This window comes from Agelaius tricolor, unplaced genomic scaffold (genome assembly GCF_023055355.1).
Source record: "Agelaius tricolor isolate 1412-34295 unplaced genomic scaffold, bAgeTri1.0.p SCAF_12, whole genome shotgun sequence".
Classification (NCBI taxonomy): domain Eukaryota; kingdom Metazoa; phylum Chordata; class Aves; order Passeriformes; family Icteridae; genus Agelaius; species Agelaius tricolor.
Window position 1 is genome coordinate 23,759,970 of NW_027269272.1, and position 25,334 is coordinate 23,785,303.

At 43.0% G+C, this 25,334-nt stretch overlaps 1 long non-coding RNA gene across 1 annotated transcript in view; it reads right to left on the reverse strand.

Moving 5' to 3' along the window:
- Nucleotides 1-3,199: 3,199 nt before the first annotated feature.
- Nucleotides 3,200-25,334, reverse strand: part of LOC139595141 (uncharacterized) — a 53,026-nt gene continuing 30,891 nt past the window's right edge. The window contains exon 2 of the long non-coding RNA XR_011680870.1: nucleotides 3,200-23,887. This is a non-coding gene — a long non-coding RNA (uncharacterized lncRNA). The remainder of the gene's footprint in view (nucleotides 23,888-25,334) is intronic.

A 25,334-nucleotide genomic window follows, 5' to 3' on the forward strand; every position in this document is an offset into this window, starting at 1 on the left:
GCTACTCAAAACCCTGGAATAAATGGAGCTGATTGAGGGGAGCCAGAGGCAATTCAGCCACCAGAGCCAAGCAAGGGGAGGATCAGAGAATGGAGCTCCCTCGTTAGCAGGGAGCTCCTCTGAGCTCGGGTCCAGCTGCCAGGGGGGAAAATGAGGGGATCCAGAACTGGAAGGCACTTTCTGAGCACTCACAGTGTCCACAGGTCCAGCTCCCAGGTGGAATGTCCCAGCTGAGGGACAGTCTGACAGTGCCAGGAGCTCCCAGTGTCCCCAGGAGGTGACTGGCAGATCAGCAGAGCAGATGAGACACTACAGAAATAAAAATGGAGACAAAGAGGGATGCAGGGAGAGCAGCTCATCATTATGCTCTTGTGAAATATCTCTGCTCCAGTTCCAATTAGCCAGGAGAGGAGCAGATTGCCGTTTCATTTCAGACCTCCAGCCTGGGGGACAGAGCTGGGCCAAGGTTTAAGCAAGGCACCTGGCAAAGAATAAGAGAAAGGGAAAGAGCATCTCTGTGGCACACCTGCAGGTTGTACAGATTAACCTCTCTGTGCCCCTCAGCACTTCCATTCAAAGATCATGGAATTATGGAATATCCTGAGTTGGAAAGGCTCCACCAGGATCATCCAGTGCAGCCCCTGGCCCTGCACAGACACCCCAACAATGCCAGCCTGGGCATCCCTGGGAGTGTTGTCCTAACCCTCCTGGAGCTCTGGCATTCCCTGGGGAGCCTGGGCTGTGCCCAGCACCCTCTGGGGCAAGAACCTTTTCCTGGTGAAAGAAAAAAGTACCTCCTTGTGGGAATGTTTGTCACAGACATCTTTTATGGAAAATCCTTTCCTTAGGATTTTTCCTCCTGAGAAGCTGAGAGGCCTCAGGAACAAAATGTAAACATTGATTATCTGCTGCTGTGGAATGCAACAGGTGGATCTTTGATTGGGCCATGTTGGTTGTTTCTAATTAATGGCCAATCACAGCCCAGCTGGCTCATACAGAGAGTCCAAGCCACAAGCCTTTGTTATCATTCTTTCTTTTTCTATTCTTAGCCAGCCTTCTGATTAAATCCTTTCTTCTATTCTTTTAGTATAGTTTTAATGTAATATATATCATAAAATAATAAACCAAGCCTTCTGAAACATGGAGTCAGATCCTCGTCTGTTCCCTCATCCTGGGACCCCTGTGAACACGGTCACAGATGGGGGATGGAAAGGCTTGGCCAGTGAAATAACTTTTAGATGTTCCTGCTCTGAGAGAGGCAAAGCCACTGGTGACCCTCACACAGCATGTGCTGAATTCCTGATAACTCGTCCATGGGCTTCAGAACTCCAGCTTTGGGCCCCCAAAAATGTCCAAAGCCAATCCTGGAAGCTGAGCTCCAAACTACCCCTAATACACACAGTTCTTGGGGAAGGCCTTTGGATGAATGCAACCAGCAAAGCAGCACTTTATGATATCTACTGCAGATTATAATGAATTCACTGTCAGGCCTCCTCTCCACTAATCCTTCCTGTCCCAGTCCAATCTAATCCAGGCTAACAGCTCCTTTTCTGGACACATGAAGCCCATTTTAGCTGTGGTTATCTTCACATTACCAGATAATATTGGCTGAGCCCATCTTTTCTTCCCATATCCCATATCCAAGATTTTGTCACTAAATGTAGAGAGTTGGAGCCCAGTGTGTAATTCCCAGTGTCCCTTGTGTGCCCTGTCTGGGACAGTTTCCAAGCTGCAGCAATTCCAGGATTTACCATGTCCAGTGACAAAAGGAATCCACATTCAGAAATCAGGCATTTCCAGGGTCTCTGCTGAGGTGGCAACTGTGTGTGCCAAAGAGCCACATATCCCATCATGGTAAAAACAATTAAAGCATAGAATGGACTAAATCAAGTATTTAAAGATTTTTTTAATGGCAGAAGTCATTACACATAGACTGGTGGTGACAATCCGTTCCAATCCAGACGTGGAAATGTGTGGAAAGCACCAGGAAAACCAGCAAAACCAGGGTTAAAGAAATGCCGTTTTTAATTACTATGGAAGATGGATGCCAAATGATATAAATATAAGATGACAGGACAATAAACAACAGAATGAGAACATGAAGTAATGAGGCAAAATATCCTGGCCAACATCACTGCAAAAGCAGTTTTAGATTGATAACCAGGATATTTTTAGTATCACAGCTATGGGTGGTCATTTGAAACCTATGATTTTTTTGATTGGATTGATGGGGACACTCTAAAAGAATTGTTGGTATTTTATGTGCTTTTAGAGAATTGGAAAAGCAGTTTATGGATTAGTTTGAAATAAAAAACTTATGGCAGATGAGTTCAGCTACTCATCAGCTCCATGCACTCAATTATAATGCCCACAGTGAGTTGTGTTTTATAATTTCCCTAATACATCAGAATTGGTTGATTTCCCTCCGTTTTCAGTGCTAATTTTGAGCTTTTATTGGATTATTGGAAAAATCAAAGCACCCAAACCCCACCACGTATATGAAGTGATTTTACCCTTGCTGAAGATTTTAACATTGATTGGAAAAACTACATTCATTCTTCTGCATTAAATGCTTTTAAAAGTCTGATAAAAAAGTGTGTCACTGACAACTGCATTATCTAATCCATATATTGGGTAAAGGACATCTGTGCATGTTTTCAACCAGAAAAAAACTTTGTTTTTTTCCTTATTTTCTAATATTTCCAATAAAACTGTGCAGGGGATTGAGAGGCTCCTCTGGGATTTAGGTGTTGTAATTTGGAAATGAGCTTTTTTTTATGATGAGGGATAAGAATAAAAAGCAGGTTTGTAGGGGGGGAAAGGAGAAGTCTTTGCAAATTGTTGTGTCAGCTGGGTAGAAATCTTGCAAGGAACTTTGCTCTGCTGCTAATGATCTTTTTGGGGAGCTGAAAAGGAAAGGAGCAGGAAGTTAGTTGCTCCAACTGAGAGTATTTTAGAATAGGTGCTGCTATAACAATGGGCAGAAAAATAGATTGATCAGGGAACAAGAGGATAATTGGCAAAAATCACCCAGCTGGGGCAACTGATCCCTTCAGGGGGCTGGAATTCAAGACTTCTGGAGTTGTGCAGCCATTTCTATGTCAAAAGCTGTAATTTCCTTTGAAAAGGAGTGACAGTCTGTCTAAGCCCACTTGATTTTGATTTTCTCCACTAAGACTCTTCAGCCACTGGCCTTTTGTATTAACTTTTCATCAGTGAGGGCCTCTTCCTTAATTAGACCCAATGTTTTGAAAAAGAGCCAACCTGTTCCTCCATTTTTCCATGTCAGGATTAGAGCTTTGGCTTTAAAAATCGAATTTTGTTGCATGATGACAGTTCAGCAAATATTTCTAAGGTCTATATCTGTTAAATAACTCTTTGACCTATTCTGAAGTAAGATCTCCAGTAGCAGAGATCTTCTGAAGAAGAGGCTTGGATAAACTTGTCTTTTTAGCTGGGTTTCTGTTGAACAGCCCTTAATCCTCTTTATCCAGCCCTTTTTAGACCACAGGGATTACAGGGCTGACATGGAGACTTTAAATTCCACCACAGTTTGAAGTGTTGTGGATGCAGCAGGAACTGAGGAACGTGTCCAACCAAGAACTTCCTCAGAGGGAGCAAAGGGTGACCAAAGGTCTCAGTGATAAACAGGCAGATGTGATGGAATTATGCCTCAGATCATGGAAGACCTTGGAATCAAATCATGGAATCATGGGATGGTTTGGGTTGGAAGGGACCTTCCAAGGGACATCTTCAACTAGACCAGGTTGCTCCAAGCCCCACCCAGCCTGACCTTGAATATTTGCAGGCATGAGGTATCTGCCACCTCCTTGGGCAGCCTGTGCCTGAGTTTTACCACTCTCATCTTTCTTAAATCCAATCTGAATCTACCCTCTTCTAGTTTAAAATCATCACCTCTTGGCTATCACAACAGGCATTCCAAGCTTTTTGGGTTGAAGCTTAGAGGATGGTCCACTGTTTAAAAAAAATTATAATGAAATCTAAATTCTATTAGTCCAGACTATGAGCTTGCTATTTTTTGTCTAATTTTGCTTTATACCTCTGCAAGATTAATCTCTCTACAAAGTGGAGAGAGAAGCCATGTGGCTTTTTGGATGCTGGTAATCCATTTATTTATCACCTCGATGTGGGAACCAGAAAACCCAGAGCCTCTGACAGATTTCTCACTCACAGTGCTGGTGGCTAATGGTGGTTAATGTTTTCTCTCCCAGCTCCATATGGGCTGGTCTTGAGAAGTTACTAAACGATTTTTCAGGGAACACCGAGTGATTTTTCAGGAAACTGCAATATTCTTTACAGTTGTCATGCTCATACATAAGGATGAAGTGGCTAATCCAGCCTTTAATTTTGGGAGTAACAGAGATACCCAATAGAACTCTGTGAGCAATGCAGAAAGTTACAATAAAAATCAAAAAATCGATAATTTTAGTCATCTTGATGTGAAAGTATTTCTATAATTAAACCTAACTCTGTAAGGTAAAAGGTCACTGTAAATTCTTTTTAAAACCTGTTTATTAATTCTCAATTATTTCCTAATAGTCTTGCTTGGGTTTAATATCACTATTATTGCTATTACTGTTAACTCATATGGCCCTTGGACAAAATTGTGATCCTTTCAAAACACACAAGAGACAGAAAATGTCTGTAGCTTTATGGCAATATAAAAGTAAGTAATTTGATCAATTCCTTTAGAATCTTACTGCTCTCAAAGGCTTGAAAATCTATTTTACTTTCAGTTAACGGTGAACTTTGGTGTGACATTTGTGCATTTGCACCAAGCCAGCTGAGTGGAAGGGGAGAAGAGAAGGAGAGGATGAGCAGCAACTCAGAACCAGAAATTAAATAAGATTCGGTCATTTTGGGTGGAGCACCCTTTTGGAGAGCGTGGCTGCCCAAGGGTTTGCCTGCATGAGGTGGGTTTGAAGTGAAACTCTGAGTGCCCCAAGTGTGTTTGATGACATCCACCAGGGGATGTGGGCAGGGCACCAGCAGTGGGTGATTTTAACCTTGCAGAACACACGAATTAGCTCTCCCTTTCCCCTTTGTCTTGGGCAAACAAATTGCTACCATCGTTTTCTGAGATCATGGAAAAATCCCTGCAAATAGAACATCTGCTTTTTGATTAAACACATGCAGAGATATTTCAGCAGAAACTCATTAATCAAAGTTAAACTTCATTTTACCTCATTTTTAGTTAGTCAATTGTTACAAAAATCTACTTTTTTTTTGCTATTTAAAGAGGGTTAAAGAGGTACAGGGCTACAATGCGGTTGGGGAAGGACCTGAAAACACTGAAGACATTATTTTCCCATGTATTTCCCTCACTTGTAAAATTCATTTTGGTTTAATTTTCGAAATGGGTGAGCAGCTATTTGAGATAACACAGCCAGGGCTGAGTGCCTCTAAACCCAGCACTTCCAGAGGTCCATCACTGCCAGCTTTATTAAGCTCAAAGCCGAGGAAAGAATGATTTGCTGCCTGCAGAGTCTATGGCAAAGCTGATTTGGGAGCCTTGGGAAGAGTCATATGAGGGAAGAGCTGAAGGAAAATTTTCTGTCTCCAGCTTTTCTGAGTTGTGGCAGAATTAGCTGAGAAGTCAAAGCTGACAATGCTTTAAGTATGAAAGCAATAGAATGACCTAAGACGTAGGGTCAAAATGTGCTAATTAGGTAACAATTAATGTTGAGTGACCTCTAGTGGTGCTTTCCCACAGTTTATCCTCAAACTGGGATCTCTGACAGGACCTCGAGTTTGGGATCTACATTTAAGAGCCCTCCCGCACCAATAGGATAAACTGTCTGTAAAAAGATGGGGTTTGTTTATCTGAGAAAAGTTCTAACAAATTGAATAATAAAATAATTTTTTTAATTAATTGCTTTGTACTAAAATCCTTTATTGTCACACCAGGCAGAGCAGAAAACTGGAACCTACCCCTCCACACAAGTTTTGATATAAAAATATTTTTTATTACCCCGATATTTGAGAAGACTCCAGCTGTCAGAGGGTCAACTGTGGGTGCTTTGTGGTGATTCCATCCTGCATATTCCATTTCCCATATCCCACAGGAAGGCAGGACAATCATTTATTTGCTAAGTGCCCATCACACACATCGAGAGCTGTGCAAACACCAGTGGCTCTGTTTCTTTCCTGAGCCCCTTCTCAGCATTCCCACACACCTGGGATTCTCCACTGCCACTTGTACCATCAAACCTCTCCTTCCAAAAACACACCTGGTCCCCAGGGATGTGTCTCCTGGAGGTGACCTCTTCTGATGAGAAGTGAGAACAGGTCCCTAACTTCTTATGAATACAAAAAAAAATCCCATGAGGTGGTTCCTAAACAGGGCAGAATGAGCCCAAATATCTGGACCAACAGGGTCAAGTATCACCCTCCATGTGAGATGCTCATATGGGTATTAATTCCTAAACATCTCAAAGTGATGCTGGGAGAGGCTGCAGCCAGCCAGGCTGATCCCAAGGCCATCCTTGGAATTCCATGGACATCTGGAGTTTTTTTCTGGTGAAAAGAAGGCTCAGGGAAGGCCTTATGTCTCTCAGCCTGACAGGAGGTTGTAGCCAGGTGGGGATCAGGCTTTTCTCCCAGGGAACAAGTGACAGGACAAGGGGAAATGGCCTCAAGTTACACCAGGAAGGTGCAGGTGGATAGTAGGAAAAAATTAGTTACTGAGTGGTTCAGCATTGGAACAGGCTCCCCAGGGAAATGGTGGAGTCACCAGCCCTGGGAGGGTTCAAAAAACAAGTAGATGTGGCATTTAAACTCAATATTTTTAGTGGGTGTGATGATATTTGGCCAATGGTTGGACGTGACGATCTTGGAGATCTTTCCCAACCTTAGGGATTCTATGGGATCACCTGGAATGGCCTTACAGCAGCTTCCCCACAGACAAACCTGCTCCCCAAAGAGAGACACACAGATATTAAACCACAGGAAGGAAAAAGGATTTGTTTAGGATAACTTTGTGGGGTGACGGCGATGGGAGTGATCCAACATGGCAGCACCTAAGTACAAGCTTCAGTTAAATGCAGTACATATGATTTTTTCAAATCTTCCAGAACACCAGTCAGGTAATAAATTAATCCCCTTGATTTTCCCTAAATTATTACCTTGGGGTGAATTCTGAAGCACACCCCAAGTAGAAATTCTCAACATTTGTTCTGGATGAGCGAGGGGCTGTAAAACACTGACAAGGGCCTGGGGCCTCGTGAGAAGCACGTGAGGAACCCAAACCTGTAAAGATTTTACTGCATTCACATTACAGCCCCACAGCCCCAGGAAAAGGCACAGGAAAATATTCCAGTTAGCTCTGCTGAGCAGATCTGCAGGCTTTAAACCTGCCCAGGTGCAAACATGTAAATAAAACCTGAGGTGGCTCCCTCAGAACAGACCAGGCCTCACTGTGACATGGGGCCAGGCCTGGAGCTGTTCATCTTTGTAACATGGAAAATGTCACTTTTTATTGGCATTCCCTCAATGCAGCAGCTCTTGACGAAGATTTGCAGTGCAATCTCAGCTGGATGATGGTTTCCTTCACACCAAGATGGAAGTCCAAAGACACTGGTGGGATATATGACATAATCGCTTTGTCTAATGGAAAAAAACATTCCTTTCAATGGTAGTCCTAAATTATCGATGCCTTAAAGGCAAATGCTTTCCTCTAGTAAGGATTTGAAAATTGGGTGATTAGTAGAGTAAATCTTGAGTAGGGAGGACAAAAAAAACCCTGTGTTTAGTCCATTACTTAATTCAGCACTGAACAACTTGCAAGAATTTATCCCACTCTATAATTATTTCTTTTTCATGCATTTCCTGCTCCTTTTATGGGCTGAATATATTTGTTTCTTCCTTAATTAATATTCTTTTAGCTCTTTAATTTCATGATACCCAATAGAACTCTATGAGAAACACAGGAAGTTTTACTAAAAAATAAAAAAATCTATAATTTTAATCACCTTGAGGTGAAAGTATTTCTATAATTAAACCTAACTCTGTAAGGTAAAAGGTCACCATAAGGTCTTTTTAAAATATACTTACTAATTCTCAATTATATCTCAGTAGTCTTGCTTGGGTTTAATATCATCATTATTATTACTATTAATAACTCATTTGGCCCTTGGACAAAATTGTGATCCTTTCAAAACACACAAGAGACAGAAAATGTCTCTGTAGCTTTATGGCAATATAAAAGTAAATGATTTGATCTATTCCTCTAAAATCTTGCTGCTCTCAAAAGACTTGAAAATCTATTTTACTTTCAGTCAACGTTGAACTTTGGTGTGACACATGTGAGTTTGCACTTAATCCATTTTGTGGTGACCTGCTCCTTTATTGCTCTCTGCTCCAGCGTGGGAGAAAGATGGTTAAACACCATCAGGACCTGATGGAAATGCCTCAAATGAAATTTCATTTTTCAGAGCAAGGCAGGGCAGCTCTGAGAGCCAAATTTGTCTCTTGTCAAAGGAGAGAGAGCTGCTCTTTGGAGGCACTGACTGCAGGCAGAAAGAGGCACGAGGAACTTAGGAAAGGGTTTAACTTAAAAAAATCCATAATCTGAATCTCTTGGTTTCACTTGGGTGATGATTTAATTTTGCAATTGTGTGGCAGCCAATTCTCAGGTTTGTGTTAGGATCCAAAACGAGAGCTTTCCATTAAAAAATCTTCAGCTTTGGAGCAGCTCCTTCTTTGGTTGCCACTGTCTTCTCAGTCTGTAGGGTTTGATGGTTATTTTTTAACTCATCAAAAAAAAAAAGCACTGAAAAATTCTGTTTAAAATATTAAAAAATAGGCTCACAGATAAAAAGCCATTTATGAGACTTTCCAGACATATGAAAAGAGTGGAAGATTTCAAAACCTTCCTATTATGAACAGTATTTTATGCAACTGCTGTCGAAAATACATTCATGCAAAGGAATTTTTACTGGTTAAGTAAAAATACAATTTAAAGATTTATGCTGCAGTTGCAGCACTCAGTCTTGGGTTTTCCAAAGGCAGAAAGATGGATTCTGAGGTCCTTATAAAGCGTCTGCAAAACATCATGTGCTTGCCACAAATTCCTGCTTAGAACAATTTAAGTTGCAAATAAGGAACCAGCCCAGAAATTCTGCAGTTTTGGCTTGCTCTAAATGACTTGTCTTTGTTGTTATGGTAATTCTATGAAAAAGACTCTCAGAAATCAATTTGTTGTTTGGGTATAATTCCCCAAACTGAGAAAGAAGCTGCTGGGTGTTGGGTGGATGAAGGAGCTGCCACTGGTGAAGATGTTGAGCTCAATTTAAGCCCATCAAATGTGGCAGCTTTTAAAAATCAATAATCTTGGCCACACCACGATGGCTTGGATCATCCCAAGGTTATCACCCAGCATTTGTCTCAAAAATGAGATGCACAAATCCCAGGAAGGGCCACTGGAGGTTCTTGGTGTGGGAAATGGATTTGTAGAGAGTTTTTAGGGTTTGGCAGAAGGTATATATAGTATGTATTTGTATGTTAACCTTGAGATAAGAAATGTTGACTTTGAAATGTTATAGAATAGGATAGATATTGTTGAGAGAGAAATGGAGTTAGAAAAATTTTTTAAAGGATGGTTTTGTAAATAAGATTAGATACATTGGAGAAATAGAATTATGAAAGATGTAGTGTAGCAGGACCCACAAGGAGTAACTTTAGATGATTGGTTTTAAGGTATTTAAAGTATAGTGTGGTAAAAAGCTGATAAGCTAAGAAATGTTTATAGTGTTTTGTAACTAAGAAATAGTTGGCTTTTGATTGTGATGGTGTGAATTATAACATCTGTTTTGTCTCACTCTTCTCATAAAACTGAAAGTAGAATAAAAGTTTTTAAAATGTGTCTTAGTTGCCTCATCTCTAGGTTAGAAAAAGGTAAAATCCAGGTAAAATAAATTAGTATCAACGTATCAACAATAAACAACCACTAGCTTCACTGGTAAAGCTGTTAAATTACAAAAATCAGACAAAACTTTGGAGCCAGGTTGAGAAGCAGCACAATAGCGCCAATGGGAGGAGCGAAAGTTGGATTTACCAAGCCAAAAAGTGTGCTGAAGGAAAAGCAGCAAGAATACTTGCACTTGTTAGGGGTATAATTGTGCAGAACACAGGCAGAGGCACCGTGGAAAAGCAATAACAGGCGTTGGAAGAGTGGGACTGATTGTACACGGGGAAGTCAGGGCAGGTGCTGCACTCTGCGTGCCCATTAAAGCCCCCAAAGCACAGGATTTACCTCAGAAACTGGCAGAGGGAATAGACTTCTCCAAAGTGTGCTTGTCCAAAGCCTGGCAGCACGGCAGGAATCAGAATTTTAAAAACACACTAATTCTGACTGAACTCACACATTGGTGCCTATTGAAGTAGGCGAGATTACCCTGGGGGGAGCCAGTTACCTGCAGGACTTCAAAGACGAATGGATTGAATCCTGCAGAGAATAAATAGTATTTTCTGGTTTTTGGATGACATACTAATACCTGGGAGGAATTCAGACGAGTATTTACAAAACCTTGAGGAAATTCCAACATGTTATAAAGCTATGCTTTAAAGCGAACAAAAATAGGATTGCAAGCATGAGATTTTTTTTTCCCCAGCTCCCTAAAAACAAGTTCCTTGCCTAAATTTCAGGAATAAAGGCTTAAAAAAGGAAAATAAAAACTATGGAGCATGCATAAGGGCCTCAATGTTACCCAGCTTCTGTTGTTTTTATCCATGTGAAAGGTTTCTTACGGAAGTTCCAAATTATCACTGCTAATTAGGTTGCTGTTTTCCTGATAAAGGAAACATAAAATAGATGTGAATGGAGCATTAAAATAAGATTTTTTTGAGGAAAAAAACAAAAAAAACCCAAAGAGCTCTATAGCATATAGCATCTTATAATTGGAGGTCATTCAGGAGAACCTTAAACCACAATTTCCTGAAGAAAAATGGGCTGTTGCTTCATAAGACTCTAGCACCCAAAAAAATTCCAGTTATCTGCCTTTTAGATCATTATCAAAATCTTAAAATACATCTACAATTTAAAAGAAAACTTGCACTCCCATTTAGGAATTAATAAATTCTAGGAACATCTCTTAAAAAGTATCTTGATGTAGATAGAAAACCAGTGGTAAAAAGGAGGGGTGACTCATTTACTTTGTTTTGGGGGGAGGCAGTTTTGGAGATCAATCTTTTTATTGTTTTTAATATTGTAAAATTCCCTGCAGACCATGAAACACATGCCCATCACATCCCTCCTTCCAGTCACCAACAAATTCAACTGGAGACAGAGAAGAAAAGGTGATTTTCCGAGAAGAGGCCTGGATTTCTGTGTGTTTTTTGGACAGCCTCATCACAGGAGAAATTCAAGCTCCAGTGCTTCACTGAGCAGCGTTACCTGGGCAGGAGATGGTGTTTTCCAGGAGGAGCAGCTCCAAGGAGCTTGTGCACCTTTTTACCAGCAGAATTATCCCAGTAGCATCATGGAGAAATAAAGGAGGACTGAAAGAAGTTGCTCTTGCTGCAAATTTTGATCAGGGCACTTGAGCCCTGTGGAGCCTGCAGGAACAAGGGCAGGACGTGTTTCTCCCCCTCTCTTTGGACTGCACCTCTTGTGTGTGGTCACCTGGACTTGCAGCAGTGTTTTTATGGAGGATTTCTCTATAAATCTCTTGCAAGGCCTTCCTGGGGGATGCAGTGACCCCAGGAGCACTCGGTGTGGTTCTGCCCTGCTCCATCCAAGTGAGAGTCCCTTTGGTAATGTCCATTCTCTCCCCAGACCCAAGGGAAATGGGGTCCTGCATATTTGAGTACAAACTTGTGTCCTGTGTTCAGCAACAGGGAGGAAAAGAAAACATCACTGTCCTCAGTTAATTGCTTCTTTGTGACAGGCATACTTCAAAGGCACTTTAGTCTCAAGTGCATCTTAGCAGAGAAAAACTCATATTACCGATTTTAACCCCCGCTATTTCCAGCCACGGAGCTGAATGAATTCCACATAATACAATCTCCACATGTGGATGTGGAATGTGAAATTAGTTCGGGGTTTGGTTGGGGTTGGGTCTTTTGGTTTGTTTTGTTTTTTAAAGTACTGTTTTAATGAGGTGTTTAGTTTAGCACATTTGGCTCCTCCAAATTACCTCAAGGGGATTCATATGTTAACGAACTCCACAGCTGTTGTTTGTGAAACCAGCCTAGCACAAGCAGAGCATGTTGTGCAAAGATTTAAATGCTCTGTTGGAGAGGTCACTGCACTCCTTTGTCTGCTGTCAGTTATTAATAATGAGCCTACTACTTAATTTTAAACACTGAGTTAATTTTTTTTTCAGCATCGAATACATTCCAGGTGGGTTCGGTTTGGGATTCAACGCCTGGGTCAGCAGAGGGAAGCTGCAATCAAAGGATGACCTGATTTTCTGCAATTGATGAAACATCTCGGGGTGGGGACGACTGGTGATGAAATTTCAGGCTTTGGAGGTGGCCTGAAGAGGCTGCATTGAGCAGAGAGAACGTTTGCAATGATAATTGTTTTATAAACATGCCCCGATATGCTTCAAAAGCTTTAATTCTGGATTTCTTAAATTAGGCTGGCTTTGCTCCTGGCAAGCAATAAACTGTTTTCATTTTAGATGTCACTTTACATTTAAGGAAATTAATAACTGGGAAAGAAAAAAATCCTGTTTGCTAAGTAAGGGCAGACAATCGGTTTATTTCAAGTATCCAGTTAAAATCCATAGCTCTCCTTGTTGAATAAACCCTGGGTTTTAAGGGCCAGAGTGACAGAATTTATATGCTAGAAGAGTAATCCCAGTTCTTACCATCTCACCAGAAGCAGGATGTTCTCTGCTCTTCCTGGAGCCCACCTGGCCACATCCCAGAGTTGGAAAATCCATTGGGCAGCAGGTTGTCCAGCTCCTTGGATTAGGGGCTGCTGCTTCCCAACCCACTCCCACACAGCACATTCCATGGCATTCTGGCTCATAGATCATTTCATCATTTCAATATTTGGGTTTGATTTCCTCCATGTGCTTTTTTACTGAAAATAATGAATGATTTAATAATGAATCATTAACGTCAGAGCAGCCTCTGCTGGCTGGTGTAGACAGAGCTCTGATGCACAGCCCCACAGGGGATTTCATTTGGACAGACCAGGCTTTATTCCCTCCCTCAAAGGTATCAGCATTTAAGTGCAAGGAATGATATTTTGCCTGGAATTTAGGCAGAATATAAAATAGATGTCCAACGGGAGCATTGCCAAATTCGTGCACTCCATATTGGATGAGATCAGGGCTTCTGTCAAACAAATGCAAATGTGGTGTGACTTTCTTGCACACAAAGCAAGAATTTCATCTGAGCCTCCATGACACTGCTCTGAAAACATAATTAAGCTCAGACAGCAGAATAAAACCTTTGCCTTCCTCAAGACAGAGAGGTTACTAATTATTGTAAAGTGGGTTTTTTTGGTAAATCAAGTTTTTGGAAAGATTTGGCATTGCTAGAAGAGCCATTCCAAAAAGAGAATAATCCGTATCGAGTGAAAATACAATAATGCTTTCCCAAAATCCTCGTGTTGCTATTTTGCAGAGGGAAAACTGAGGCACATTGTCCCTGGGAGCTCGTTCTCCCAAGTTATTAAGCTTGGGAGCAATGTGGCATCAATGCCAGCTCCCACTGGTTCAGAGTTAATTTTTAAGATTATGGGATACTTTCCATCCAATGCCACCTGAGAGGGACGGTTGGGATGACATTTAATGTCACCCACACTGGCTGCTCAGCAAATGGTCCTCTGTCCTCGAGGCAGGGGGGTGAAATCAGCCCTTCATTTAACACAGGCCATTGAAAACCAGCCATGCACAGGCTTCTCACTTCAGCAGATGAGCTGGATGCAAAGGGATAAGCAGGACTGCTGATATTGTGTTCACCCTCTCCCGTTTGCAAGCCCCATTTCCAAATGTCCATTGAACGGGGGGAGATGGAAAGGGGGGAGAATTTTGCATGATTTTTATTGCTAACTCTGAATAATGGAAGTGCAGCAAATGCAGCATGTGGGCCATTCTTCCGACCCTGTGAACATTCAGTTCAAAAATATTTGTAACACAGTGAATAAGAGGCTGTTCCCTTGCTCAGCATGGAATTAGAATGACTGCCAGTCGGGAATGAAGTCACCTTCCATTTCAGGATCTTTTAGCAAAAAAGGACGAGTTTTCCTGTGGATCTGGATTTGTCATGTGTGTTCCTGAGGAAATGTGAAGAAACCAAATATTTCAGGAGGATGGAAGGATGGAGGATGGAAGGCTTGGAAATACATTTACACCAAACGTTTCAGGAAGGTGGAAGGTTTAGAAATACTTTTACACCCTCTTCAACTTCATTCAGTGCACGCCAGCCCAGATCTCCAGAGCACAGCCCTTGTCCCCACTGTGGCTTTGCTGTCTCCCAGGACATGTCAGGATTTCCAAAGGGAGCTAGGACTGGGAACGGGTCAGCAGAAACCACAGCACCCCAATTCTTCACCTTGTTCATTTATGGATTCCCTACAATATGTATTGAAAGAGATCAGAAGTTCAGGAGGGGATGGATGGATGGATGGATGGATGGATGGATGGATGGATGGACGGCAGGTACTTGAGGTTCACCGATATTCCTAAAAGTAGAACCCCCTGACCAATATTTAAATAACAAAATTAGATGTTCCTTTAATGAGTAATTCCAATTTTCTAGATATTTCTCAGATATTTCTAATAACAAAAAAACCCCAAAAATCTAATGACATCTGAAGATGTAGCAGGTCCTGTGGAAGGTAACTTTGTCAAGTCTTTTGGAAAGCAAGACCAATAGTGATAAAGATGCAGACTCACCTCACTTGTGGCCATTTCAGAGAGCAGCAACACACACAGACATGTCCCCATTGATATAAACCCCATCTATATAACCCTTGTTAGCCCCTTTAAATGCTCCCTGACACATCCCCACTGATGCAGTGCCATTTCTGATAAAAGCCCAACTCTTTTCCTGTATCAAAATGCACTCATTGTGCAGCAATTCAAAGACATGGCTCTTCCTCTTTTATGAGCTCTGAAAATATCTCATTAAGAGTTTCACAAATTACCACCATCACTTCTGCTGACGCGCTCGTTCGTCCTCGGATCCAAAGAAATGCAGTTGACAACTTTAATGGAACAAAGCAGGGCTTTCCCAGGCTGTGATTCAGCACTCAAACACCTCGGTGTCATCTTGAGCTTGGAGGTTTGATGGAGCCAAGGTGTGAGGTGCCACTTGAGACAAGTGAGGGAAGTGTGGGGATGTTTTTCCTCCCCTCTCTCGGATCTACGGTTTCAGCACTCTTCACCATCTGGTGGAACACTTCAGAGAAGAAAACAGTTCTGCAATATCTAATTTTGCCATGTTTTTGGAACATCATTATAATGATCTTTGTGTCATTTAAGTGTGATTACTCGTCCTCCAAGGCTTTTCCTGTTTATGCTTAAATAGTACTGGAGCATGGCCAGATACGCTTGGAATGAAATGCTACAAAATACTACATTTTTATCATAAAGCCTTAAAAGCAGCATTTACAATTAGGGGACTCGGCTTGTACTTTGCATTCCGGTAGGTTTTTTGTTTTCATCTCATTGTAGTAGTAGATAAATAAAATTAATTAAGCAAGCGTAATTGCCGGTTAAATTTTACAAAATCCTGAAGAAATGGAAGGCCTAATTCAAAGTGGCGGTAATGGTGTAAATAATTAAGTCAAATTGTTTTCATTTTCATGCTGCATATTGTTTCCTTCAGCATGTAATGGTACAAGGCAAAGTGTACGCAGTGCTCAAACTAGACAAATAATAGATAAATTTATTCATAAATACTTTGTGGATTGTAATTAGAAGTTCACTGCTGCAGTGTCTATAGCACCAGTCTATTTTTTCCTTCAGTTTCTGTAAATATTTGTCTGGGTAAATTTGTGCTTTGAAGAATGTAGAGACAAGGAGAATACATCACAAAAAGTGTTGCAAAATCATCTTTGCTGCTCGGTTTGAGTGGCATCCAGGGTCCCAGCAGCATGCAAGTTCTGTGGCCTTAGCCTTGCCCAGGTGGTCCCGTGCCTGCAGCAGGCTGAGGGAGGCTGGGAGCTGGGTGTGAGATGAGTTTCCCTTCTCTCACTGCTTGGTGCCCCAAATACAGCTTTTCCAACCAGGAGATACAAATTACCTGGCAGATCCTGCCAAAAACCCCATTGGACATCAGGGCTGCAGTAGAGATTGCCTGGGCACGGGGCTGGGCACACACAGAGACACTGTGGGGGGAGAAGGGGATTGTTTCCCTCCAGGGCTGGGGAACTTCTCCTCAGTGAACTCATTCCAGGGTGAGCTGTGATAATCCAGGCTGGGTGGAAGCTCAGGAGATCCTTTGGGGGTCAGCACTCACCCTGGCTTGGCTTTCAACACCGGGCAGTGACCCTGAAAGGAGCATTTTGGGGACAGCCCCCCATCAGCAGCTCCTGGGTGAAACCCGTTTGTGTAACCAGCCCTCAGCTCGCTCTCAGCACAAACAAATTTATTTAAACAGCAGTTTGGAAAATTCAGGGACACAGAGGTGAAACCCACAGGATAAATCTGCTATCCAGCACACTCTCAATGCATTCCCATTGAGTGAAATCAGGGATTGCTTTAGGATTACCTGCACTGCCTAAGGTTTGAGGGACCTTATGCTGCCCCAGTGCACCCACCTGAGTGCTGTGAGCATTGTTAAACCATGGAATGAGTGGCAGAAGAGACCGTGGCACTGCTCAGAGCTGGCACGTGCCAACACCTCGACCACCTGAGCACAGAGTGCAGCCCCAGGCACTGCAAACAAATCCCTGCAAAGCTCTGCATGGGGGTCAAGAAGACTCCTCGGCTCTGCTGGTTCTTTCCATGTTCTTCCAGCTGAAAAATACCGTGGAGCTTTTGTTCACCTCTCGCCGCAGTGGAGCAGAGCTTCTGCATAGCACTACTGGCCTCTGCTGCCAGCCTGGGAGAGGAGGAGAGGAGAGGAGAGAGGCTTCCCACACCTCTGCCTCTCCGGAGGGCCTCCTGATCCCTGAGTATGAGCTGCAGGAAAACCAATCTTTCATCTTTACCTTATTTTCATGCTTACAAATAAAGGTCAAGGCTCCCGTGCTGTAGCCGCAGCCGAACGAGCTTTGAACAACCACCCTGAAATGTGATTGTAATTAGTTTCCTTTCAATCTTGATGTGAACAGTGATCTTAAAATGCCAGGACTGTAGCAGTGCATATGATTAACAAGCACACAGAAAGGCAGTCTAAGGAAAAATATGGATAGAAATGAACAAAATGCAAATGTTGCACTGCTTTAAATTTTATTATCCTCCCAGCTCTTCATAAAATACTGTAGACATCGTTTGATTATATTTTTAGTCTAGGGAATTAATTTTTAACTAGGGAACTCGTTTCTGTCTTATGATTACTCTTCTCTGCTATGGCCTGTAGGTCTGAACTAAAAAAAAAAAAATAAATAAAAAACCACAGTTTTTATTGTGCTAATGATGCCCAGAACTCAAATGAATCTCACTTAGGTGTGTGCCATGCCATGCAATATGTGCCAGAGCTGCAGGCAACCTGTGCATCTTTTCATAGCAGTGATTTCTGCAGGAGGCAGGTTAAAGCCTGGCCAGGGGTAAGGCTGAGTCCTCATGGTGTCAGCACCTGGGAGACTCCTTGGAGGTGACTGATTCTGTGCAGCCAGTGGAGGGGAAGGGAGAACAGAGCCAGTGATATTTCCTGGCCACTCCTCTGATTTCACTTCATTGTCTCAGGGGTAACTCACAGCAGAGCCTAGGGGAGGGCGAGAGGAGTCCTGAGCACTGTGCTCTGGTCACATCCACTCACAGCCCCTGGGCCAGCCCCTGTCTGCACCCAGGGGTGCGTGGGCACTGCTCCCAGGGAGGCAGAAATTCCCTCACCCAGCCAAAAGGACCTCAGGGCTGCTCCTCTGCTTGGAGCAGAAGGAATGGGAAGGAGAGAGAAACAGGAGGAATTACATGGGTAATATTTTGCTTGAGAAACTACCAAGCTGTATTTCCTACCTGGGGAAAAAAAAGATGGGTTTTTTCCAGCTGCCAGGTAAATCCACTTTGTCAAAACGTAAGTCTTTAAAACAAAATCAGAAGAATAGAGCTAGAAGGCCATGGTGGAGGCACAGAGGAGATAAAACCAAAGACTCTTCAGAGGAGGAATGTGTTTTAACACTCTGCAGGTAACTGTGACTCTTCTACCCTCCAGGCTGACTTGCCCTGCAGCATCCTGGCCCAGACATGCAGCAGTGTCTCAACCCTGACATTGTTCTGGGAGCCAAAACTGCACTCCAACACCCACCCAAACCTTATTTTTTCTCTTCTCCAAACAATTTCAACTCAGATACCCCTGCTTTAGAGCAGCATGACACCCTGATACAGCTGAGAGAGCCCTTACTGAGAGTTTGTGGTACCCAACACCTTGAGAGCACAGCTCTGCTCAGTTACCTCATCCCACTGCCTTGGGCTCTCACTCTCCACACTGGAATCCACTTCAAATAGAGTGCTGAAAATCCAATTGTTTGCTGTCAAAAAGTTTCCATTTGGTGATGAAAGATGTGACCTTTCTTTTTGGAGTGATTAGTAAACATGAGGTAAAATGCAGGAGCACGCCAGTGTTAACTTGATACTGCCACAGGCTCTGTGCATCAAATATTTCTGCTTTATTCTGAATGTCCTGTTAATGAGAAAAATATTCAAATCAAAGAAATGTGTTTCCTTCAATTCTCTTCACAGTGCAATTTGAAGCTTCAGGATGGCATGCTCAATTATGTCTGTCTTATTTCTAAATTAAGGGGGGAAAGCGTCAGAAAATTATTAAGTAAACATCTTAAAACTGTTAAGCAACATCCAGTATTAATTGTTTAATCACTCTTTTATTATTTTTCGTCAGGTTAAGAAGTGAATTGCATGCTTGCCCAAAGGATTTCTTCTACAAAACGCTTGGAACACCAAATTCCAAGGTCAGGCAGACTCCAAAGGCACAATGCCTTGGGAGATGGGCAGAAACCTTTCCTTAAAAACTGCTGGAGAGGCTGCTGTGACCAGGAGCAAGAAGCAGCATTTTTTCACATGTTCTGGCACTTCATGGAGTGCCTGGTAAAGGCTCACCTCCAGACTGAGCAGCAGGGATGTGCCAGTGCTGCAGAGCCAGCAGCAGGCTGGGGGCTCCTCGATGCTCAGCAGATGCTCAGTGGGCCCTTGGGGCATTGGGTTTGTTTCACCCAGAGCTGGTCCTTCCCCTCTGGATAGGGATTTATTCATGCCAGCTCCCCTGGGCTGCTGGGCAAGCCTCCCACGCTGCATTCCAGGGAATCTCACCAAGCTGTGTCCCTGCAGGGCCACCAGCCCACCCCGGCTCATGGACACCGCAGCAGCGCCAGAACCCAGCACATCCCTCTGGCTCTCCAGGATGGCCAAGACCCCTGCCAGGGGGCTCAGGGACCCTGGCACAGAGCCCAGAATGCCCCTGTGGGTTTGATTATGGCCCATGGAGCAAGTTACCAACCTTGTATGAAGATCAGCAAGCCACGACAGTTTAAGTAGAATATTAGTGAAATTATCACGGGGTGGAAAAGCAGATTTTGGGGTTTTTGGTATGGGGGTTCAGGAGGCAAGATGGAGGGAACTGGGCGTGTTCAGCCTTTCTCCTTCTTCTTCTTGGCCTCCATCTTCTGCTGTGATGTTGGCACTTACAGATTGGTTTAGAGTAGAAGCTCACTGTCTTACATAGGTGATGGGTATTGGAAAGTTATGGTAAATATTGTACATGTAGTTTTTAGTATAAAGACCTAACACTGCCCTGGGGCAGGCAGAGTGCCTTGGACTGTCTTGCTGAGCCAACCTCAGCAGGGCAGGAGAAAATTTTTTACAGATAAGATAAAATAAATAACCTTGAGACCGAGAAATGAAGAGCTCTGACTCCTTCTTCAAGCGCCGGGCTGGGAAAAGAGACTTTAGAACTTTTCTTGGGGTCACTGTGAGCAGCGAGAGATCCCAATGCAGCAGGAGCTGAGATTGCTGAGGCCTCCTCCCAGCCCTCCCCACATCTCCTGAGACTGCCCTGAGGAGGCCAGGAGGCTCTTGAGGCTTCCTGGGAATAGTGAACAGCATCAGCACAAACCCAGCGACAGCAGGGCCTCACCCAGGGGTGTCTGGGGGGCAGGCAAAGCAGCCCTGCTTCCCAAATTTCCCAAGAGCCATGAGGAATTAATTTCTCAAATATAATACATGCTTCTAGTACCAGCTAAGATGGCACATACCAAAGGAAACAGATGGTCAGTGTTGTTCCTTTCTCCTTCTTCTTTGCACGGGTTGAATTTTCCATTTTGACTCTGTGTAGGTTGCTCTATCCATAGGTGGGATTTTAGGGAAAGGTTCTTCTTCAGAGGGTGATGGGCTCTGCCCAGGCTCCCCAGGGAATGAGTGCAGCCATGATATTTTCTGGAAAATCCCTTTGCCAGGATTTTTCCCCTGAGAAGCTGAGAGGCCTCAGAAGAAAATAAAAACAATGGTTATCTGCTGCTGTGGAATGCAACAGGTGCATCTTTGATTGGTCTCATGTGGTTGTTTCTAATTAATGGCCAATCACAGTCCAGCTGTCTCAGACTCTCTGGTCTGTCACAAGATTTTATTATCATTCCATTCCTTTCTATTCCTTGCTAGCCTTCTGATGAAATCCTTTCTTCTACTCTTTTAGTATAGTTTTAATATATCTTTTTTTTAATATAATATATATCATAAAATAATAAATCAGCCTTCTGAAACGTGGAGTCAAGGTTCTCATCTCTTCCCTCATCCTGGGACCCCTGTGAACACCACCACAAATGGTCTCAGCCCCGAGGCTGCCAGAGCTCCAGGAGAGTTTGGGCCATGCTGTCAGGGATGCCCAGGGTGGGATTGTTGGGGTGTCTGTGCAGGGCCAGGAGTGGGACTGGATCATCCTTGTGAGTCCCCTCCAACTCAGGATACTCCATGATCCTCCTGTAGCTTTTTTCCCTCAGCATCCTTTGGGCAGAGTGCTGAGACCACCACACAGGAGTCTGGGGACATTTCAGCTGTGAAATGAGCCCGTGTATTCCCCAGGTGCACCCTCCATCACCAGCATTACTGCTGGCATTTACTGCCACCCCCATAAAACGCATCTGCACAAAGGTTGTGAGCTGCTGAGGGGAGACTGAACCACGAATGCCTGAATGAGAAGAGTCTTGAAAAAATTCCCTCTGGAAGGCTGGGAGGACAAAGGACCATGGATTCTATGAACTGCTGAAACAATACTAACTTTTTTTCTGGCATCTATAAGTTTCTTTGCAGAATCCTGCAAACTATTGATTGTCTTGTTCCTCGTAAGGACGAGAAGCTTCAGGTCCACAAATGTAAATCTGTTCACACTTCAGCAGCCAGATTTTCCTGGACTACCTTCACCAGCACCCCTGAAACCTTCTTTAACTCCTGGAATGAGGATCTCTCATCCTAATTTCTGCCAAGACAAATTGTGCCCAAGCACACAGCTCTGCAGCTGCCCAAGTCCTGGCCTATGGGTTGGAAATTGCCATCCAGGTCAGGACTGATATTGATAAAAATCCATCTCTGGCAAGTTCTGCACCTCAGCTGCCTGGCTTATATTTGATTCTTTTGTCTCCATGAACATGCACTTATTTCCTAAATATTTTTTTTAGAAATATTACCATAAAAAAGTTCCTGCAAGAGTAATAACAAAGTCCCATATTTTCAAGTCCATCAAAAAGACTTTGTCACACTGCAAAATAGAGGTGTCTTCAGAGATAAACCTCTTGCTCCCTAAAACAGTCCCTCTCTAAACATAAATACAGAGTCCAAACACCTTCTCATGTAGTTCACAATTCACCTCATATAAAAACTGTTTACAGCAATTCCATCAGCTCTCAGTTGACAGCACTTCTGAACCAAGTATGTGATTAATCCCTCATGTGAAAGTCACGAGTTATGTCAAAATAAATGACAACCAACCTGTCTCACTACTCACAGCAGGGAGGAAATGCTGAGAGAGAGGAGCTGGGCACAGCAAAACCATCAGCAGGACAAACACCAGGTACAGAACGAGAAACTTTCAGATCTCCACTGGATGCTGCTCCTCGGTGAATTCACATCCATCTGTCAGCCTCATTTGGGACCACGCTCCCTGATTCGAGCTGATGGCAAGGATCTGAGTCAAATAAGTGAATATTTTTGCTAAATGTTGTCTGTCACATCCTGTTAGTCCCGCTGGGTTCCCCGCCATACGATCGGTGTAACGTCGCATGATGCAGCAGGGGTGATTTCATGTGACATGACAGAGCAACATTGCTGCAGCTTTTGAAATAAACACCTGCTTTTAGCAGCTATTTCATCTGCTGGAAGTGGTTTCCTAAAACAGATAACCTGGGTCCTGCTACACTGCTCTTTGCTCTTTGTAGATCTCTAATATCTTCCATAATACTTTGGTCATTTTCTTTTCTTCCATAACCCCTGTTCCCTTATGCGGTTGAGTTTTCATGGTTTGTTTTTTGGTTTTTTTTCCCAATAGAAGTTAAAAATAAACTTACAAAAATTGGGAGAAAAGGAACTCTAAACCATGATGGAGACACATGGAAAAAATTCTTATTATGGAAGGAAAATACTGACTCTATTAACAGCAAAGAACATATTTACCCACAGGTAAAAATAATAACAGGAACAAAGTTTAGAAGACTTGTTCTTCCTTCGAAAACTTCAGCAGAATGTTATAAGTGAAATCTGGGTAAAAATCTTCTCTCCTTGGAGAAATACGGACACAGAAAAGGCAAACATTTAACTGTTGATTTTGTACTTGCAGATGTAGGTTTTATGAATGGGAACATTTGCAATTTAAAAAAAAAAGCCAAGGTTTGGGTGACCCTTTCTAGAATTCTGCTTCATTATCCTTGACCTGACTGACAGAAATATTAGCAGTGGGGAATAAAACTGCTGGTTTAGTTATTTAAAAACTGAAGTAATTTATTCATCTTGAATAGATTCTTTCCTTCCAAAAATCCTTCCATCAGCATGTGAATGCATGAGAGCTAATTAAATTGGCAGCCATGGCTCTGTACTTTTCATTTGGAGGACCTTCATCTCAAGCTAGAAGAGCTTCATCCTCCAGGACCTCTTAGAGAAGAGGGAAAGGGAATCAAACACAAGTGCAAAGTTCAAAACAGACACAGATTTCAGGAAAAAAAAAACCCAAAATAATTAAATTTGGATCACCCCAGTCTTCTCAAAGGGAATAAAACTTGTCCCATGAAGCTCCAGAGATGGTTTCTGCACAGTGGAGCTGGCAGAGAGATTTGGAATGTTCTTTGTGTACCTGGCACTTGTGGCTGGAAAAGCCACAACTGTCACTGGGTCCCTGTCAGGATTCCACCTGTCCCTCCTACCCCTTGCCCAGGACAAGATGCCACCTTGCTGTGTGGCAGGCAAGCCCGGAATTAAATTTCAGAAATGCATCACAAATCCTGCCCTTTGATAGGACAAACAGAAATGGCCCTAAATTGCACCAGAGGAGAGGGGTTGGATATTGGGAAAAATTTCTTCAGAAAAAGGGTCGTCCAGTCCCAGCACTGGTGGAAAAACCATCCCTGGAAGGATTTAAAAGATGTGTAGAAGTGGCATTTGGGGACAGGGTTCAGTGGTGGCCTTGGCAGTGCTGGGTGGACTGGTTGGACTTCTCGGTGGGTCTTTGCTAATGCAAAATTCCATAATTCCGTGATTCCAGGAAACGCAGGCTGGGCTTCTGGTCAGCAAGGAGGAGAGGGCCTTGAGCCCTGCAAGGAAGGAGAAGAAGGCTGATTACTGCAGCAAATGCATCCTCCCACAGGGAGTGTGCTGCTGTGTCACCCCGTGGTGGTGGCCCTGGGGACCCTGGGGTCCCTCCCTGAGCACAGGCAGCCCCGGCGGGCAGCAGGAGCTCGGTGCTCCTCACTGGAAACAGGAGCCACTCTGCGATGCATTTGCTCCAAATGCAAGGCACCTTTTGACCTTCAGTAAAAATTAAACACTCGGAGGGATTGGGCAAAGCAGATTTTAATTTATAATAAATCAAGGCCGCCGTTGCCTCTGTCTGTACAAAGGCCCCGAAGAGCTCTCGCGCTATGCGAGCCCTGTGAGCTGGCAATGTATTTTAATGTATTTATTTGATGATGCATTCATTCTTTCATTCATTCATCTATTCAGTCATTCATTCAGACACTTGTTCATTCATCCCTGTCCTTTGCAGGAAGAGAACATAAGCCAGCAGTGGCATACTTCTTCACTGTCCTGATTTACAGCCACGGCTCTGAGTTGGTATCAATAAATCTCTTTGGCCCTCCTCAATCCAGCATTATCCCTCATTAGTGACTGGGATTTGAAAAAAGGGATTAAAAATAATATCAGATTATAAATAGATGGGTAGATATGTGTATTGGTTGCAGTGCTTTGATTAAAGTGCTGGGTTGCTGATGGTTTTTTTCTCTTTTATTTAAGATCTCTCATATTCACAGTTCTCTGGACCTTGCAATTATTTTCACAAACAGTCCCTGATGTTTTATTAACTGGCCCAGTAATTTTTCTATCAGTGATGGATAATAAGGTCCCCACTGCCCTCCCAGAGGTTGTTGATGTGGAGGAGAGCTCTGCTGAGCCTGGCTCTTACCTCTACCTTCTTTGCCTGTGGGAGATTTTTGGTGTTTTCTGGCTCAGGGAAATATTTATTTAAAATTATTTTTAAATAACCTTTCTGGGGCCATCCCAGCTCTGGCTGTGAGACTGTGTGGGTTGTGTCTAGAATTGCTTCCCCATCACTGCTCTTCTCAGCCCAAACTTGCACATTTTATCTGCTTCTGATTACGCCTTAAACATGGGAATATTTTCTCTGAGGAGGACTGAACTGGAGGGGAACTACTCTTCGAGTTGGGATTACTCACCCTCTAATAGCTGCTGGAACAATTTTTCTCCCATATCTCTGAAATACCCTTAATTAATCTTGCCGACAACTTGCAACATAATTGTGTCCCTAAACTGTTAACCTTGAAAAATATTTGACAGTGTATTACCATCTCAGAAACTTGTTCTCACAGGGAATAGAGTAAATCCATAAATATCCTGGTTTCTCTCAAAAGTCCCAGAATAATTCTTTGTTGACAGTCTTTTTTTTTTTCTTGCTGCCTTAGTTTTATTTTTGACCTGGTGGCGGGAGATGCAGGAGAGAAAGAGGGCACGTTAGCAAAACAA